General features: G+C 46.4%; 1 protein-coding gene and 1 pseudogene across 2 annotated transcripts in view; both read right to left on the reverse strand.

The window, feature by feature from the left end:
* The window catches only part of RASGEF1B (RasGEF domain family member 1B), a 255,872-nt gene that overhangs the window by 149,921 nt on the left and 87,910 nt on the right, over positions 1 to 18,041 (reverse strand). The gene's annotated exons all lie outside the window — the stretch shown is intronic.
* On the reverse strand, positions 3,080 to 3,593 carry LOC309541049 (ATP synthase subunit delta, mitochondrial pseudogene; annotated as a pseudogene). The gene has a single exon. The product of its transcript is annotated as an ATP synthase subunit delta, mitochondrial pseudogene (transcript).

Raw genomic sequence — 18,041 nt, forward strand, 5'->3', positions numbered from 1 at the left:
GGGTCAACAATAACATCAGAAGCTGAAATAGGGGGGTGGGGAGATTGTATGTCCTGGGAGGAGAGGCATGATAAGAGGATATTAGGACCGCAGCTTGCATTGAGAAGAACTGAAGAAGAGCAGCTCATGTTCATTGCAAACAAATTACTGATCTGGTCTGATTCAGGCGCAACTGATCCTAATTAATCCATCTGGCCCCAGAGTAGGCAATTTAACAATACAGCAGGGTCAGAGATCTCTCCCCACACCCACCCACAATTATGCTTACTTTAAGGACCAAAATGGTTAAGATAAAAATAACATTTAAGAGAATGAATTTGAAGATTAACAAGGATTTTTCAAAGTTCCGCAGCCAAATCTTCTGAATTCATGTTTGGTTCACTCGGCAATTTCAGGAACTGCTTTCAGGTGTACCTCGGGTTAAGAACTTAATTCGTTCTGGAGGTCCGTTCTTAACCTGAAACTGTTCTTAACCTGAAGACCACTTTAGCTAATGGGGCCTCCTGCTGCCGCTGCCCGATTTCTGTTCTCATCCTGAAGCAAAGTTCTTAACCTGAGGTAATAGTTCTGGGTTAGCAGAGTCTGTAACCTGAAGCGTATGTAACCTGAGGTACCGCTGTAGTTCAGAGGCTTTTGAACGAATTCAACGAACTGCGTTAAACTAGTTCATTCCAAGCACTGCTTTGCATCCTCATCCTACCTAGAAGCCAGGAAGGCTGAGGTAGAGGCTGAGCGCCTTTCTCCTGGCTGTCAGACAGGTTGTCTTCTGGTCTACATGGGCAAAGAAAAAGGAGCCCCAGTACAGCACTGGTTTCAATTGGGCACCATCTACCTGGATACAGTCATCAACTAGATAGCTGCTTGTTTATAGAATGAAAGGCTCCCTCTTTCTCTTGGCTGTTTTTGTTTTGTTTGTTTTTAAATTCGCAGAGGGGATGAGAGCAGAAAAAACAACTAAAAACAACACAGGCCTGAGAGCAAGTGCTGGGCCTCTTAAGCAAATCCCATCTGGCTGCCAAACCACACATGAAGAGGAGAAAGGCTATTTATCCTTGAGGGCTAGGCAGCAATTTAGCTGTCTAGAAAAACAGTAGCTCTGTAGGAGGAAAACAAACAAACAAAAGAATCAGCCCCGCCATCTGAAGCTCGGGCTGCAGTCCTTAACCCTTTCGTACACAGGGCCGCAGTGGTGCTCTGCTTTCCAAGAATGAACTGTGCTGGGTCGTCTGTGGTTTCTTCCAGCTAACCCAGGTTGCCGTAGTGGTGAAAGAACTGCAATGATCTTCTGGGGCATAAAGCTGATTTACCATGATCAGAGGCCTGAGACTCACTGATCAACATCTAGTGTGCTCAAGCCTTGTAGCACTTGTCAACAAGGGATGCAACCACAAATAAAGGGGCCACCACCGAGAAGTGACCGCTCCACAGACCTTACCCAAAGCAAATTGCCAGTGTTGGAATGACAATCTGGACTGGTACACAAGCATATGAATTGGGGGGGGTGTCTTTAAACCTCTGCTCCTCCCCACTGTGGTCTCTATCTGGATTTGTTCCCACATCTATAGTTTGTGAATGGGAAGACTCCCATTTGCTTCAATGGAAGCTCCCCCAGTCATGCCAGCAGTAGACATGGAGGCCAAAGATTTAAAGCCCATCTATTCTTCGTGTTAGGGTCTCCCTACACTGGCAATATGTGTATTTGAAAACACCACTGCATTAATGCACAGCTAACATGACCTGTAGTTTGGCCCTTAAATACATAGCTGTGCAGGCGTGGGGGTGTGTGTTAGGGGAGGGGTAGTTCCTCTGGTGGGGGACACGTCATGCTTCTTCTGGGGTAGTCTGTCCATCTTTGGTCCCCACCCTGCACTCAGATCTCACCTGTGGCTCCCAGAAGCTGTCAGCATGCCAAAGCAGTGAGGGCAGCCGATGGGTCTCAAACCCTCAGTGAGTTAGGCACTTCCCCTGCATGTGAAGACAGGCTCTGGCAGACTGAGCGGACGAGACCAATAGTGGGTCCAGTGGTCAAGGTGGTTTCTGCAAGTGCTATAGAAGGAAGTGAGGAGCAGATGGCGCTTGTCAACCTGGGAAGGTAACCCATCCAGGAGAAGGAAAACTCTGACCCTAAACCTCCACTGCATTGCAGGATATTTTTGGCAGAAGAAAGAGCTAAGGAGTAAACCTTGCACAATTCTAAAGTGGAGTCCCTAAAACAGCTGGGTGGCGTCTTGTACTCCTCCTTCCAGCAAGTCCTCCAAACAAGCTGGTGCCAAACTTTCTGCTCTGCTTTCCTTTGGACCACAGCAACAAGGCTGAGAGGTGAATGTTGTCATCTGCCTCCATACACGCTGCCCAGGCCTCCACCCCAGGGACGTCACTTTGGTACTGCCAGTGCACCAAACTTGATTCTCTCCAGATGTTGTCGGACTGCAGCTCCTATAATGCCTGGTCACATTGGTCACATTGGCTAGGGCTGATAATAGCTCTCCAACAACATCTGGAGGGTGCTAACCAGTACTTTTTTTCCTTAAAAAAATGTTTAGGGGTACTCTTTCTCTTTCCTTTTTTGCCAATTTCCCCCTGTTTTTAATTACCGTATATACTCGAGTATAAGCCGACTTATTCAGCACATTTTTAATGCTGAAAAAGCCCCCCTTGCCTTATACTCCAGTGAGGCGGGTGACGGAGGGACGAGCAGCCCAAAAGGAGCCCTTTCTCACCACTGGTCCCACCACCACTGCCTGCCTCTCGCAATGGCAGGCACAGGAGCCGCGGTTGGGAGAGGCGCTGCACTACACTGTGCCTCTCCTAACTGCGGCTCCTATGCCTGCTCTTGCGAGTGGCAGAGGAACGAGCAGCCCGAAAGCAGCCTGCTTGTTCTTCCTCCTCCGCTGCCACCACCACCGGGTTTGTGGTGTTTTGAACCGGCTCATACTCGAGTCAATAAGTTTTCCTAGTTTTTTGTGCTAAAATTAGGTGCCTCGGCTTATATTCGGGTCGGCTTATACTCGAGTATATACAGTAGTCAAAAGCTAAATTGATGGGGTTAACCCAAACCACCTACACAGACAAGAGAAGGAGGTCCAGAGGAAAAGAGAGACAGGGTCATTTCCAGAAAGCAGAGGGGTATTCCCTTCTCACTCCAAAGCTTTCCCGATCACCTCGTTGGCTTCCACGCTGATCTGTGCTTCCGCCTTTGCCGCTTCGTCAGAGGCAGACGCCAGCTCTGACAGGGCCTTCTCCAGGTTCGACTTGGCTGTCACAGCATCCAGCTGACCCACTTCCTCAGCAAGCAGCTGGACCAAAGAATCTGCGTTCACTGTGACGGAGCCGCTACTAATGAAGTATTTTGTGGAAGAGCCGTCCTCGGCAAAGACCATCACAACTCCGGGCCTCAGGACTTGCAAGGTGGCGACATGGACGGCCAAGATGCCGAAGGACCCACTCATCGTGGGGACGTCGACTTGCTTCACGTTGGCCCCATTGTAGAAAACCTGGGAGGGCGAGGCGGAGGTGAAGGCCATCTGGGGCTGCCTGGCAGCAGTGGCCTCAGCATAGTGCCTGGCATTTCCTTGGGCCCTGGGTACTCTCATTTTGACTCAAGAAAATCACTATTTTATAGTTCAAATCAAGGGAAATAAATACAGTCAATGGACAAAAGTACAAAGATTCACAAAATGTTTAGGGGTATGCGTCCCCCCAGAAAAAAAGCACTGGTGCTAACCCTGGTCTTGTAGATGGCTGCCTTTTAAAGTGCTTTTGCAACCTGAGGCCATGGCTTTTTTCTATAAATACAAACCAAAGATACATTTAGAAATATTTCAATATATGTTTTCCCCCTAGGGACTGACACAAGCTGTAACATTTAAATTATGTTAGGCATTCTCAAAGTTCACACAGTTCTAAAAGAGGGTCTATTTGGAAATACATAAGTGCAGAGTTGTTTGCTTCTATATTTATCTGTAACGTAGTGTTCTGTGATTTCTCCCCTCCCTCCCCCCCCAAAAAGGAGTGGGAAGATCAGAGCAGCTCTTGCAAGCAAGCAAGGACCTAGGTAAGCAATCCAAGTTCCAATGGACACCAGGACCTTGAAATATTAAACAAAACACATCTTGTCAGACCACAATTTCTGCACCAGGCAACACCGGAGAGTGTGATTCTCATTCCAGGTGGTCTGAAGAGCCCAACTCCCTTTTGGGAAGTTGGAGAATTCCAACACAAACAGAAATGGAAATTACTGGTGTCCACTTATTTTTACCATGTCTGGAACAAAAATCAGCCACAGAACCATTGAATTGTAGAATTGGAAGGGACCACGGGGGTCATCTAAGTCCAACCCCCTGCAATGCAGGAATCTTTTGTCCAGCTTGGGGCTCAAACCCACAACCGAGAGAGTAAGAGTCTTATGCTGGACCAGCTGAGCTGTCATTTCACCATCAAATACCACTGCTATTGCTCCTGCTGTTGTTTTCAGTCTGCTAACAGCATGTAATTTGTGACACACATACATCCCATTTGGACTAAAATCAACAGTACGGAATAACATAACAATACTGTAATGGATCCTGCCACAGCAGATTGCAAGATGAATAAGATAGTTTTTATCGGAAGCAGAACTGCAGCATAGAATCATAGAATCATAGAATCATAGAATCATAGAATCATAGAATCATAGAATTGGAAGAGACCACAAGGGCCATCAAGTCCAACCCCCTGCCAAGCAGGAAACACCATCAGAGGACTCCTGACATATGGTTGTCAAGCCTCTGCTTAAAGACCTCCAAAGTAGGAGACTCCACCACACTCCTGGGCAGCAAATTCCACTGTCAAACAGCTCTCACTGTCAGGACGTTCTTCCTAATGTTTAGGTGGAATCTTCTTTCTTGTAGTTTGGATCCATTGCTCCGTGTCCGCTTCTCTGGAGCAGCAGAAAACAACCTTTCTCCCTCCTCTATATGACATCCTTTTATATATTTGACATCCTTTTATATATTTGAACATCATTTCACCCCTTAACCTCCTCTTCTCCAGGCTAAACATGCCCAGCTCCCTTAGCAGAATGGAAACAGCTCAGAATATTCACTTTATGCTAGCAGCATGTCTCACAACTCCAATATTTATCTCATAGTTGCGATACAAGCTTGCACCAACAGTGAATTTTAGTGTCACCAGATAGTATCTGACTATTCAAACAATTATCAACTATTTCCCAACCAATATTTGATGCCAATGTTTGAAAATACAGCTGTACCTTGGACCCCGAACGCCTTGAGTTTCGACCATTTTGGCTCCCGAAAGCTGCAAACCCGAAAGTGAGTGTTCCGATTTGCGAATGTTCTTTGGAACCCAAACATCCAATGCAGCTTCCACGGCTTCCGATTGGCTGCAGGAACTTCCTGCAACCAATCAGAAGCCGTGCCTTGGTTTCTGAACATTTTGGAAGTTGAATGGACTTCCTGAACGGATTCCATTCGACTTCTGGGATACCACTGTATTTGGTAGCTGACATGATATGGTGTTTCATATTTGACAGTTGACATATTTGGCACAGTCTCTCTGTGTGTGTGAGAGAGAGAGAGAGAGAGAGGGAGAGAGAGAGAGAGAGAGAGAGAGAGAGAGAGAGAGAGAGAGACTCCTCCCCTTTCACTTAACACGATAGCCATTGTTTTATCTGAGTGGATGAAATGAAAAAACAGCATATTTTAAGCAGGGATGACAGCCTAGCTGTGGAACTTGAAAAGGCTGCTCCACTGGTTTTTCTCTCTGAAAAACATCACTGTTATTATAATGCACATTATGTAATAGTGGAAAGACAGAGCCAGGAGCTCAGCAGATGTCTTTTCCCTGTGACCCTTCCAGGCACCCCAGAGCTCAGCTTCCCGCACTGAGTCACATTTCCTTACCAACCTTCCTATGTATTACAATTGGAATCATAAGTGCCAATGGCCGCTGGATGACTTTTACACCTTTTTGTTGCCTCTGGTCTGAGGATGTGGAGCTAGCTCATTCAGAGCTTCCATGCGGAATGCAGAAAAGGAAGTTCTTTCCCCAAAGGGGAACTGGCGTTCATTCAAAACCTATCTTTACAAACATCTCATAGTTGGGGCATGCTCCCATTTTGCAACCAAAAAAGGTTTAATACGAATAAGGTGGGAAATTCGCACCTACTCAAGTTTCTCAATCTTTCATGTGCCTCCAGATTGCAAGGAGGCAATCCCAGAGCAATAACTCATGCAGAGATATGGCAGGCAGCCTCCAAGATGGCCAAGGAATCTACTTGTAGCAACTGAAGCATTCAGCTCCATCTCACACAGGACTGTGGCAGATATAGCTTGCTGTAGTGGAAGCTGATTAGGAGGGCAAGCCCAGAACAGTGATTCACACAGGGATGCATCAGGTGGCCTAAACCAGGAGTGGGTCATTCTCCTACATCTCACCATCAGAAGGGATTGAATGGGTGTGATTAGATCAGTGTAGAGATACATCAACAGTTACATACCCCTGGCAGATTGGAAGGACTCAAGCCCAGAACTGTGGTTCACACAGAGATGCAACAGGCATCCTCAACTCTGTGTGGGTACTTTGGTTTCACAGAAGCACACTACTGTGCTCCAGAGCAAGTTTGAGAATCGCTTCTTTAAATCAGAGTCAGCTAGTTATACTTTTTTGACTGACTGCGTAAGTGGGAAGGGCAATAGCTGATTGGTAGTGGAAATAGGTTGTACTGAAAAGGTCTTGAGTTAAATCTCCAGGTGAAGTGGTTGGGGAACAGTTGATGGACAGACCCTGGAGAGACACTGCCAGTCAGAATATACACTTCTGAGCTAAGTGCACTGATGGTATATAACTCAGTACAGTGGTACCTCAGGTTAAGTACTTAATTAGTTCTGGAGGTCCGTTCTTAACCTGAAACTGTTCTTTAACCTGAAGCACCACGTTAGCTAGTGGGGCCTCCTGCTGCTGCTGCGCCGCCACTGCACGATTTCTGTTCTCATCCTGAAGCAAAGTTCTTAACCCAAGGTACTATTTCTGGGTTAGCAGAGTCTGTAACCTGAAGCGTATGTAACCTGAAGCATATGTAACCCGAGGTACCAGTGTATATGACAATTCCATATTTCCATAGAGCATGATACAGTGGACACTCGGGTTGTGAACATGATCCGTGCAGGATGCACGTTTGCAACCTGCAATTCGGTGCTTCTTCACATGTGCATAGTGCTTCTGCCCATGCGCGACCCCCAAAACCCAGAAGTAACCCATTCCAGTACATCCAGGTTTCGGCGTGTCTGTAACCCGAAAAAATGCAACCTGAAGCGTCTGTAACCCAAGGTATGACTGTATTTACTTCCGCCTAGACCTCCTATCTGCCAAAAGTTGAAAAGTGTCATTTTAATGGCACATCCTTTGCTTCAAACTCTTCCTGAACACCAAAAACAGGGATGAGGAACCTGTGACTCTCCAGATGTTGCTGGATTCCCATCAGCCCCAGCCAGCATGGCCAGTTGCCAAGGATGATGGGAGTTGTAGTTCAGCAACATCTGGATGGCCTTCAGGTTAGCCACCTCTGATGTAAAGGGTAGATACCCAGAAGTTTTCAGGTGACCATAAATGGTTTCCAGTACACATTGTGGTGTAGCAGGTCAGACACCAAAATGAGTCTCATGTTGTCGCCCAACCTCCAAATTTTGTATAGATGTTCCAGGTTGACAACTTGAGGCCTACAAGTATGGATGCAAGTGTGTGAGACCTCAGACCACACAAAATGTACAAAAACATGCAGAAGCTTATGCCACAATAAATTTGTTAGCGTTCAAGGGGGTCAGAGGCCTCTTCACTGTTTTTGTTTTTTGCTGCAAGAGACAAATATGGCTTGGGACCATGGGACTTGGAAGTCAGGAAGATCTTGTCATGTTTTTAAAGCTGCTCAAATGGTAAACAATTACACAGTAAATGGCAGCTGAGCTGAAAGCCCATAAATAGGGCACACTATAAAATCCAAAGCAGAAACATTAACGCGAAAACACTTTATGCAAACTTCCCCTTCTGAATGTTAATTTGTGTTTTCGAAAGCTGAAGCAAATCTCACAGTCATATATACAAAACAGCTCCACTTACACTTGACACGGGGAAGGAAATTCACTCTTGGACAACATAAAGTTAGGATTGAAGTGGTAATAAACTGGCCTCATCTGGAGGTGCCCCCTTTGCGTCAGAGCAGCCGCCGCCATTGGCCTGGCTGCTCTGACATCATGGCACAGGAGCACTGCACAAGAGACCCTTTTCAGGGTATGTCAGGAAAGAACAATCTCAGTTCCTTGTGGTAAGTTGTACCACTGCTGACCTCTTCAGCCTCTCAAGAACGGTGAAGGGCTATAGCCTCTCTGGAAAGCACACCCCAACTTTGGTTTAACTCCACCCTCCCAGGCTAGCCATTGGCCCCTTCCAGGATGAAGAAATAAAAGGAGACTTCCTGCTCCTTGCTTGAGTGACAAGGTCTACCTGAGCTCCCCCGCGGTTCTAGTCCAGGGCCGGACTATATTTTTTTTTGGGGGGGGAATGAACAAATTCCTATGCCCCACAAATAACCCAGAGATGCATTTTAAATAAAAGCACATATTCTACTCATGTAAAAACACACTGATTCCCGGACCGACTGCGGGCCGGATTTAGAAGGCAATTGGGTCGGATCCAGCCCCCAGGCCTTAATTTGCCTACCCATGTTCTAGTCAGACTTTGGCCTATGTGAGCAACAGAGATGACTTTTCCTTTTGTACCATATGACAGACATTTCTGCATACATCAACACCACAAACAGCTCTTGATTCTCCACCCAGGCAGGAAAGAGATATCATACCCCCAACTGTCCTGTTTTAAGTGGTGCACCCCAGAATCACAGAAGCCTATCCCAGCTTTTGTTTGCATCCTGAAACGCCCCATTTCTTTTATTCGGAGCTCTGGAAAAACCCTGCTGTTGAGTGCCAGAGCGCCAGACTCGAAGGCACGCCCCTCCTGACATCCCCAATTTTGAGGACGAAAATGTTGGAGGGTATGAGATATTGTGGGACGTAGGTGGCACAGTGGGTTAAACCACAGAGCCTAGGACTTGCCGATCAGAAGGTCGGTGGTTCGAATCCCCATGACGGGGTGAGCTCCCATTGCTCAGTCCCTGCTCCTGCCAACCTAGCAGTTCGAAAACACGTCAAAGTGAAAGTAGATAAATAGGTACCGCTCCGGCAGGAAGGTAAACGGCGTTTCCGTGCGCTGCTTTGGTTCTCCAGAAGCGGCTTAGTCATGTTGGCCACATGACCCGGAAGCTGTACACCGGCTCCCTCGGCCAATAAAGTGAGATGAGCGCTGCAACCCCAGAGTCGGTCACGACCGGACCTAATGATCAGGGGTCCCTTTACCTTTACCTATGAGACATTGTAATAGCTCAAGTGTGCAAGGCAAGAGCTCTCAAGAAGGAATCAATGCTGGACAACTGAGGGACATAGCCTGTAAATGAGGGAAGATATGAGGTATGGGGAAAGCTATGAGGGCCATTTAAAGAGTCCTGGAGGCAGCTGCTGGAGCTGAGGTTCTCCACTGCTGTTTCAGAGACTACCTGTCTTCCACAGACATCTGGTTTGCCCCTGGGAGAAAAGGATTCTGGACTAGATGGACCACTGGCCTGATCCAGCAGCAATGTTCCTATGTTCTTACTTCCATACATCGTCCCATAACATTCTTCAAGGGCCAAGAAGGTTCTCCTCTTAACAATATCAGCTGCATGGTGTCTGAACCTTCTGGTCAAGGGTGCAAAGATAAGTCATCTGAATGTTACAGAACTTTTTCCTCCTCGGAAATCAATGACATCAACCTCTCCCCAAGGCTCTCTCACTGCCAAGGGCCACCAACTTTATCCTCTCTTCCCATTCTGCCAAAAATAATATTTCCTTCCATTCCTCAATTCTGGCATCGACACGCCTTCTGCCCTGATAAACGCACTGCCTAGGGCTGTCTGCCAGAAAACTGTGGCAATGGAATATGGAATGAGCTAGCCCATCTCTCAGTGCCAGGGCAGAGCTGTCGCTACAGATTCAAAGGGCTTGAGCAATGAAGTTTCCACCTATTCCCTTGAGAGAATATGCCATGCTATGCATCAGATCACAACATCATACCCAGTTTCCTTATCCTTGCATGCACCGATTTTGCTTTTATATAATTTCCAGCCCTGCTTGGAACTTGTAAACATGTCCTTCCTCCTGCTAACTCTTTCTATTCTGGACCAGATCAGGCAATACATATCTGGATCACTCCTGAAGGTTTGGAGGAGACTTTCTCGTCCACCCTCCCTTTTGAACAGGAAGTGTGTGCTTAACATTCTGTGTGCGTGGGCAATAAATCGTGCAGCCGATTCCTGAATTTTACAGGCCCTGCAAACCGCACAATCTGGGGCCATGCAAATATGCCCTGTTTAAAGATGTGCACATCTTTGGAAATCGCGTTGGAATTCTGCAGGACTTACTCATGAGTAAGCATTCTGCAGGATTTACTCATGAGTATAGCATCAGGGTGATAGAATGGCTCACCCTATACAAGGGGATATTCTCCAGCTAAGGTTGAGCCTTCACACCGTCTTCTAAGGAATCACGCAAGTCGAGAATATTGCGTTCAATTCCAAAATGCAAGGGAGACCTGCAGGGCATATACTGAAAGGATGCTTTAATTAAAAAGAGGCTGCTTTCTGTCAGCCTAGAATTCCACAAAAGTTATTAGAAACCTTCTACCTTCATTTGAAACCTCAAACGATTTTTATGGGGGTAGGTTTAAGGGTTCTTTATTTTATTATTTTTATTGACTGACCTTAAAATGTAATAAAGTTGGGGCCATTTTAAATGCAGCTATTAAAAACAAAACGACTGCCTCTGTTAGGCAAGCTGAGGGCTGGTTTTCACTCCAGCAAGCTGCTGAAATGCTAGGCATGGAACTCTGCTCTAAAACAAGGCCCTCTTAGAGATGGAGACACAAGACTATGTGTCTACTACTGTATGTAGAAGCATGACTAGGCACCACAATGATTACTAGGAACAGATTCCCCAGTCCCTCCCCCTGGCTAGAGCATTTCTATACCTTTCCTTCTCATGCTTGCCCCATCGCCACTCCCTGCCAGTGGGGGAAATTTGTGTGTGTGTGCCTATAAACACCAAAAAGGAGGAAAACGCAGAGAATAGCATCACAAATTTTGGAGAAGTGGGAAAACCAAACGATCTCGGCATTTCACTCAGTATGTCAGTTGATGAAGTATGCATCACAGTGGTTTGCTTCGACTTACAGACTGAACTAAGTCCTCAGGAATTCCTAGCTATCCTACAAAGACTGTCCCTATCATTAATAATACTCTAATCATTATTTTTTAAAAAAATTAAAGTGTTAGATAGTGTTCCTAATATTCCTAATCAATACCAAGTTGCTAGCACAGTCTTTAGCATATGCGCCGCCGGGGTGCAAAGATCCACCCAGCGCCCCCAGATTTAGTTTAGCCCCCAAATTAACTTTTATTATGATGTTCATTTTGCGTGCACGCCGCCGCTGAGAATGACAAGTGCCATCATTGAGCCAAGTGCCGCCATTGTGAATGATAAGCGCCGCCGCTGACACTGTGCATGTTTGGTAAATGAGTGTGCAAAGTCGAAAGTCCTTTAGTGAAACAGTAGGTATACATTTTGGTAATACCTAGGTATACATGTATTTTGCTTTTCTAGCTTGATCAAAATTCTTTATTATTTCATAACAGATAGATAGTTAAGAGCTTAGGCGGCTTCAGCAGTGGGTGCCTGGCGCCGCCCGCCCCGAATTTGTCGCCCAGGTGCCCCGCACCCCTTGCACCCCTGGGTAAAGATGGCCCTGCAAGTTGCCATACATAACACTACAACCTCTCTTGGATCTCAGTCACATGCAAAAGCTCAGGAGCAAGAATAGAAACTGAGCTCTGAACAAATGATGATGCCTTTCACTGAGTCAGTCCTATCTGGCTCAGTCTTGTCTACTCAGTCTTTGACTATCCAAATTGAACTAGGAATCTTCTGCAAGCGAAGATGTACTCTGTCACTGAAGTGGGCTCCTTAGTGCACAAAGTCCTGAAGAATAGGGATTGTGCTGGACCTGATGTTGAGGTAAAGGTAAAGGGACCCCTGACCATTAGGTCCAGTCATGACCAACTCTGGGGTTGCAGCACTCATCTAGCTTTATTGGCCAAGGGAGCCAGCATACAGCTTCCGGGTCATGTGGCCAGCATGACTAAGCTGCTTCTGGCAAACCAGAGCAGCGCACGGAAACACCGTTTATCTTCCCGCCATAGTGGTACCTATTTATCTACTTGCACTTTGATGTGCTTTTGAACTGCTAGGTTGGTAGGAGCAGGGACCAAGCAACGGAAGCTCACCCTGTCTCAGGGATTCGAACCGCCGACCTTCTGATCAGCAAGTCCTAGGCTCTGAGGCTTAACCCACAGTGCCACCTGTGTCCCATTGATGTTGAGGTACATTGTTCATATTCCCACTTCACTGGTGTTTGACTGAGGCTGAGAGAGCACATACACTTTCACCAAGAGTGCTGAGTAAATTCTAGTGTAAGAACTCACAGCCGACCGGTGAATTCTCAGAATGCTAATTCTTCACCCAATACCAGTTAACTGTAGTTCTGCAATGGATCTCATAGCTGTCTTTCAAAATCAAAAGTCTGCCCTCAACTGCCTGGCTCGTTGAGCTGGATTATTCAGAGAAACCTGTGCGGGGCAAACAGCTAACTAAACCACCTACCTGGTTAAAATAATCTCTGGCTTCTCATTTGAATATTCATCCAGCAGCATCTTCGACCTGTTCCTTCTCTTAACAGCCTCCTCTGCTAAGGGACTATCCAATTCTACCTCCCAATAAAGGTTATTACATACAGAGTAATCACATTTTCCTCTTTTTAATAAGCCAGATGCGCTGTCAGCCTTAATATCCCCAATGTGGCGCTCGCTCTGCCAGGAGAGCCACGTTGTTGCAACGAAAAACAAAAAAAGTCAGTGTGTTTCTTCCATTTCAGCTACATGGGGAAATATAGTGCTCACAAATTTTCTGAGGACAGCATTTGCTAAAAATTCCTCTTCTCCTACTCCTGCTCCAGTATTGCTAACAACATACCAGAGCCAAAAGAACTGTTAGTGAGCTGTTCCAGACTGGGTGGGTGGGAGGTGGACCTGCTTTTGATGGGGTTACACTCCCTCTGAAGGTACACAGTTTGGGGATGGATCCATTGCTGTTGATGGAGGTTCAGGTGGTCTCAGTGCCTTCCATCAGCTTCGGCTGTTAGGTCAGCTGTGCCCTGATCTGGACAGGAATAACTTCTGTCAGCTATGCTCTGACAACCTCCAGATCAGATGACTGCAATGTGTGGGGCTGCCTGAAGATGGTTCAGAAACTCCAGCTGGTACAGAATTCAGCGGCCAGGTTGCTCACCAGCTGAATCTGACACTGCCAGTGAGCTTGTTTCACCAGCCAGTTCATGACACCCACTTGTTCCTCCACACAAACGAGCAAGAGGCATTGTCAGGGTTCAAGGGCACACTCCATCCAGGCAAAAGCAGGTGGGAGGCATGTGGCCTGCAGAGAATCCCAAGGGTCAGACTTCTCCATCCAGATGACCCAAGCAATCTATGGTCACTTGTGTCTCTGCATTTATTTTGCAGCCCACTGGTGGTGAAGCTGGGTAATTTTAGACCAGGGGCTGGCAAGGTTTACCGTATTTTTCGCTCCATAAGGTGCACCAACTTGTGGGGCTGGCGGTGGGGAAAGCTGAGCTTCCCTCACCACCAGCCCCAAAGAGCAGGTCGGGGAGCAGTGGAAAGGAAAGGCTGTGCGCACATTCACTCCATAAAACGCACAGACATTTCCCCTTAGATTTTAAGAGGAAAAAAGTGCGTCTTATGGAGTGAAAAATATGGTACCTTGCCTGGGCAGGTTCACTCCAGCGGAGATCCCTCCGTGGGCCGGATCACCGTGCCCACGCACCTGCAATTTCTGGTGTCTGCATCTGCACAGACATGATTTTCAGTGTCTGTGTCTGCACAGACACGATTTTTGGCATCTGCGTCTGTGCAGATGCGATTTCCGGCGCCACGAAAATGAGTCCCCACACCGCGCTGCGCTGGTTTAGCGCAGCAGGCGGGGGGACTCACCAAGCGGGCAGCTTGGGAGCCATTTAAATGACCCCCGTTGGCTGCTTGTGGCCCATGGGCCTTAGGTTGCCGACCCCTGTTTTAGACTCTGGCTTAATGGAGGGGGTGTTTATGGGGGGGGGTTCTTTAGATGGTATTGCGGTTTCCTTCACTTCCGAAAGTGGTAAGCTAGCCCTGCTGTATTGGGAGCCCTCCTACCCATTTTGCAGAGCGGGACCTCACTCCCCAAGTTCCTGCCCTGATGGTATCACCCAGAAGGCCCCAAGTGCGAGAGAAGCACTGGGAACTGCAGGGACGATGAGGATGTTGAACGTAGAACAGGGAGCAACATTTAGCTGGCTGTGCAAACAAAAGGACATTTAAGAGACTGTGCAGATTCACCCTGCTTGTCTCTCTTGTTTTGCTGATGTAGCCGAAAAGGGACAGAACAGGAAATCCTTTTCCCTTCTCCTTCCCTGCCAACAGTCTCTTTGCTGCTGCTCTGCTGCTGATGCTGCTGTTCTTCTGGGTTTGAAAGACTTGAAAGGCTTAGCACTTCTGTGCAACTTTCCCCAATAGGTTTGCCACCTTTGTTTGCAGCAGAATCAACAAAAGTTCCTGTGTGGCGCAGACAATAAATGTGTCGATTCTGTTAAGGTGCCACAAGACTGCTGCTCTCTTTATAATGCTCTTCGGCATCCAAAGAACTTGAAACGCCCCATAATGTGAACCAAAATTATTTCCCATATAACAAACAGAAGACTAAAACTGAGAGATAGTCACTTACCTGGTTGAAGCACATGTGATCTAGGAGATCTGTGCTTAAATCATGCAGTGCTTTTGTTTACTTTCTTGGCTTTCTTGATTTATTTACTGTATTCGTTAGATGCGTTTCCCACCAAGTAACACAAAGTGACTTTCATTAAAACCAATTAAAAGCACTCAATAAAAATCTGCAGCAGGCCACAGACAAATGACGGGGTAACGCTTTCCTCCATGTTGTTTTCCCCATCTAAATGTCGCCTAAAGCTACCATTAGTCTTGCTTACTGGGGTGTGTGACCTGTATCAATGCCTGCATTTCCCCCCAGCTGGCTTCAGGATGTATGTGTAATTTAGATTAGGGACGAGGAGTAAGCACCTATACACCTCTGGAAAGTCTGTATTCTAGTGAAGAGTGAATCTACCAATTTTGATTTCTCTGCTTCTCATATTTCCTGCCATAAATTCAGTTTTCCACATGTCCCCGTGAAAATTCATCATTTTAGTGCCAATTTCTCCTAATGCATTTTTTCTATGCAATTTTGCCTAATCTACACATTTTTGCAAACCATTTTTGCTCTGCTGTATGCTGTTTTCACTAATATATGCATTCCAATGCATACTTTTACCTTACCATATGCAGTTTTGGAGAACCGAGTTGCAAAATTAGGAGGAGTGTCATTTTCAAAGGAGAGCAGTGTTTCAATTCATGGGTTGTTTCGGAAAGTGTGAATTGGACAGGTTTGCCTTTAAATGCCAGCTTAACTGAATTCTCCCTTGTCCCTACTGTGTTCTTATAAAAACTGATGCCCCTGTGACTACACTGGAGTTTAAAAAGACAATTTAGGAAATAATGGATCACCTGTATCATCATCACATGCCATTTGGCTCTAACCTGGCTGCGACAAGATTTGAACTGCGTTCTTCTCCACTCATGCAGAGCATTCCATTGCAACAGCCAAGACTGTTTGTGCTACCTGTGCAAAGCCTCTCAGTTTCTCAGCTGTGGAATGGGTATAATGAAGCAGCTAATCTCAAGGGTTTTTACTGTGTACACCTGCTTTGAATGCTTTGTGATCTGAAATGATCTGTAAATTTGTATAATAATAGCAATCATAGCAATACAAATTTGGAGCATTCATTCACTGATAAGCCACAGAAGAGGAACTTGAGCATTCCGGCTTGCAAATAATCCAGCAAAGATTACTAGCCATGCATATCGGTGGGCATATTCCATGCCAACTTTTAAACACTTGCTGAAAACCTTTCTATTCTGCCAGGTCTATGCAGATTACATCCCTCATAATGGTCTGATGGTGTTTGTTTTTAATTTCTTTTTGCTTTTAACTCCTTTTAAACATTTTTTGGTGTTATTGTTTGGTTTTATGTTTTTGCATTATTGTAAACCACTGTGATCTATTTTTATGACACAGCAATATATAAATATTTCAGTCAACAAATAATACCATTGGTACTTCTTTGTGGTTTAAAAGACGGAACTTTTGTAAAGCCCCTTGCCTAGTCATCTGGATTGGATTCTCGGTCTCCCCAGGTGAACAGACCAGTGGCTGTTAAACAGCAAATGGCCATTATCGCAGCTGAACGTGGTTTTTGAAGAAGAGACTCAGCTGCTCTAAATGGCTAGTTGCTCTTAGTTGTGTGTTGTCTTAAGTGGTTTAAAAATCAATGCAGTCGTTAAAACAGTAAGTGCGAGCCGTCATGCTCTTGTGGACACAGAGTCCCATTTTCAATTCCCAGGAAAGTATTTTTCTTCATAGCCGTTTTTAAAAGTCTTGTATGTTTTCAAAGAAAAGTTCAAGCATCAGCTAATTAATGCCCCCGCTGAAACTGTCCATATTCTTCTTCAAAACAAACAGGCACAGCTAATGGGGGGGGGGTTCCATTAAGCCAAGAAAGTATTGGACATCTTATCCAAAGCCCTCAAGAGTCCCATGGACTGCAAGAAGATCAAACCTATCCATTCTTAAGGAAATCAGCCCTGAGTGCTCACTGGAAGGACAGATCGTGAAGCTGAGGCTCCAATACTTTGAGAAGAGAAGACTCCCTGGAAAAGACCCTGATGTTGGGAAAGATGGAGGGCACAGGGAGAAGGGGACGACAGAGGATGAGATGGTTGGATAGTGTTCTCAAAGCTACCAGCATGAGTTTGACCAAACTGCAGGAGGCAGTGGAAGACAGGAGTCCCTGACGTGCTCTGGTCCATGGGGTCACGAAGAGTCGGACACGACTAAACGACTAAACAACAACATCCAAAGCCCAAAGTCATGTGCTGGTTGGATGCATAGGAATGGTGGGAGGGACTGGGAACCACCAAGGGCTCAGAGCCACAATGTGTGGTCAGAGGGAGAAGTCTGGGAAGAGAAGGTGTCAGAAGCTGAAGTGGTTATTGTTGTTGTTTAGTCGTGTCCGACTGTTCCTGACCCCATGGACCAGAGCACGCCAGGCACTCCTGTCTTCCCCTGCCTCCCACAGTTTGGTCAAACTCATGCTGGTAGCTTCAAGAACACTGTCCAACCCTCTCGTCCTCTGTCGTCCCCTTCTCCTTGTGCCCTCCATCTTCCCCAACATCAGGGTCTTTTCCAGAGAGTCTTCTCTTCTCATGAGGTGGCCAAAGTACTGGAGCCTCAGCTTCACGATCTGTCCTTCCAGTGAGCACTCAGGGCTGATTTCCTTAAGAATGGAGAGGTTTGATCTTCTTGCAGTCCATGTGACTCTCAAGAATCTCCTCCAGCACCATAACTCAAAAGCATCAATTCTTCGGCGACCAGCCTTCTTTATGGTCCAGCTCTCACTTCCATACATCACTACTGGGAAGACCATGGCTTTAACTATACGGACCTTTGTTGGTAAGGTGATGTCTCTGCTGAAGTGGTAACAGGGCTTAATGAGCTGGGAGAATCTGTTGCAGAGAGAAGCCCAGGATCAGAGGCAGAAGTGAAGCAGAGGAGGCCATGAGGCAGAGATGAGTCGGGCTAGTGAAAAGCCACAGGTGTCTCCGCTTTCTGCTATGACAAGCTCCTCTCCCCCTTGGTCTCCTAGAACCAGAAGAGGCATGAAAAGAGCAGAGGAGAGGTTGG

Source organism: Podarcis vaucheri (assembly GCF_965113315.1).
Source record: "Podarcis vaucheri genome assembly, chromosome: 9".
In the NCBI taxonomy this organism is placed as follows: Eukaryota; Metazoa; Chordata; class Lepidosauria; order Squamata; family Lacertidae; genus Podarcis; species Podarcis vaucheri.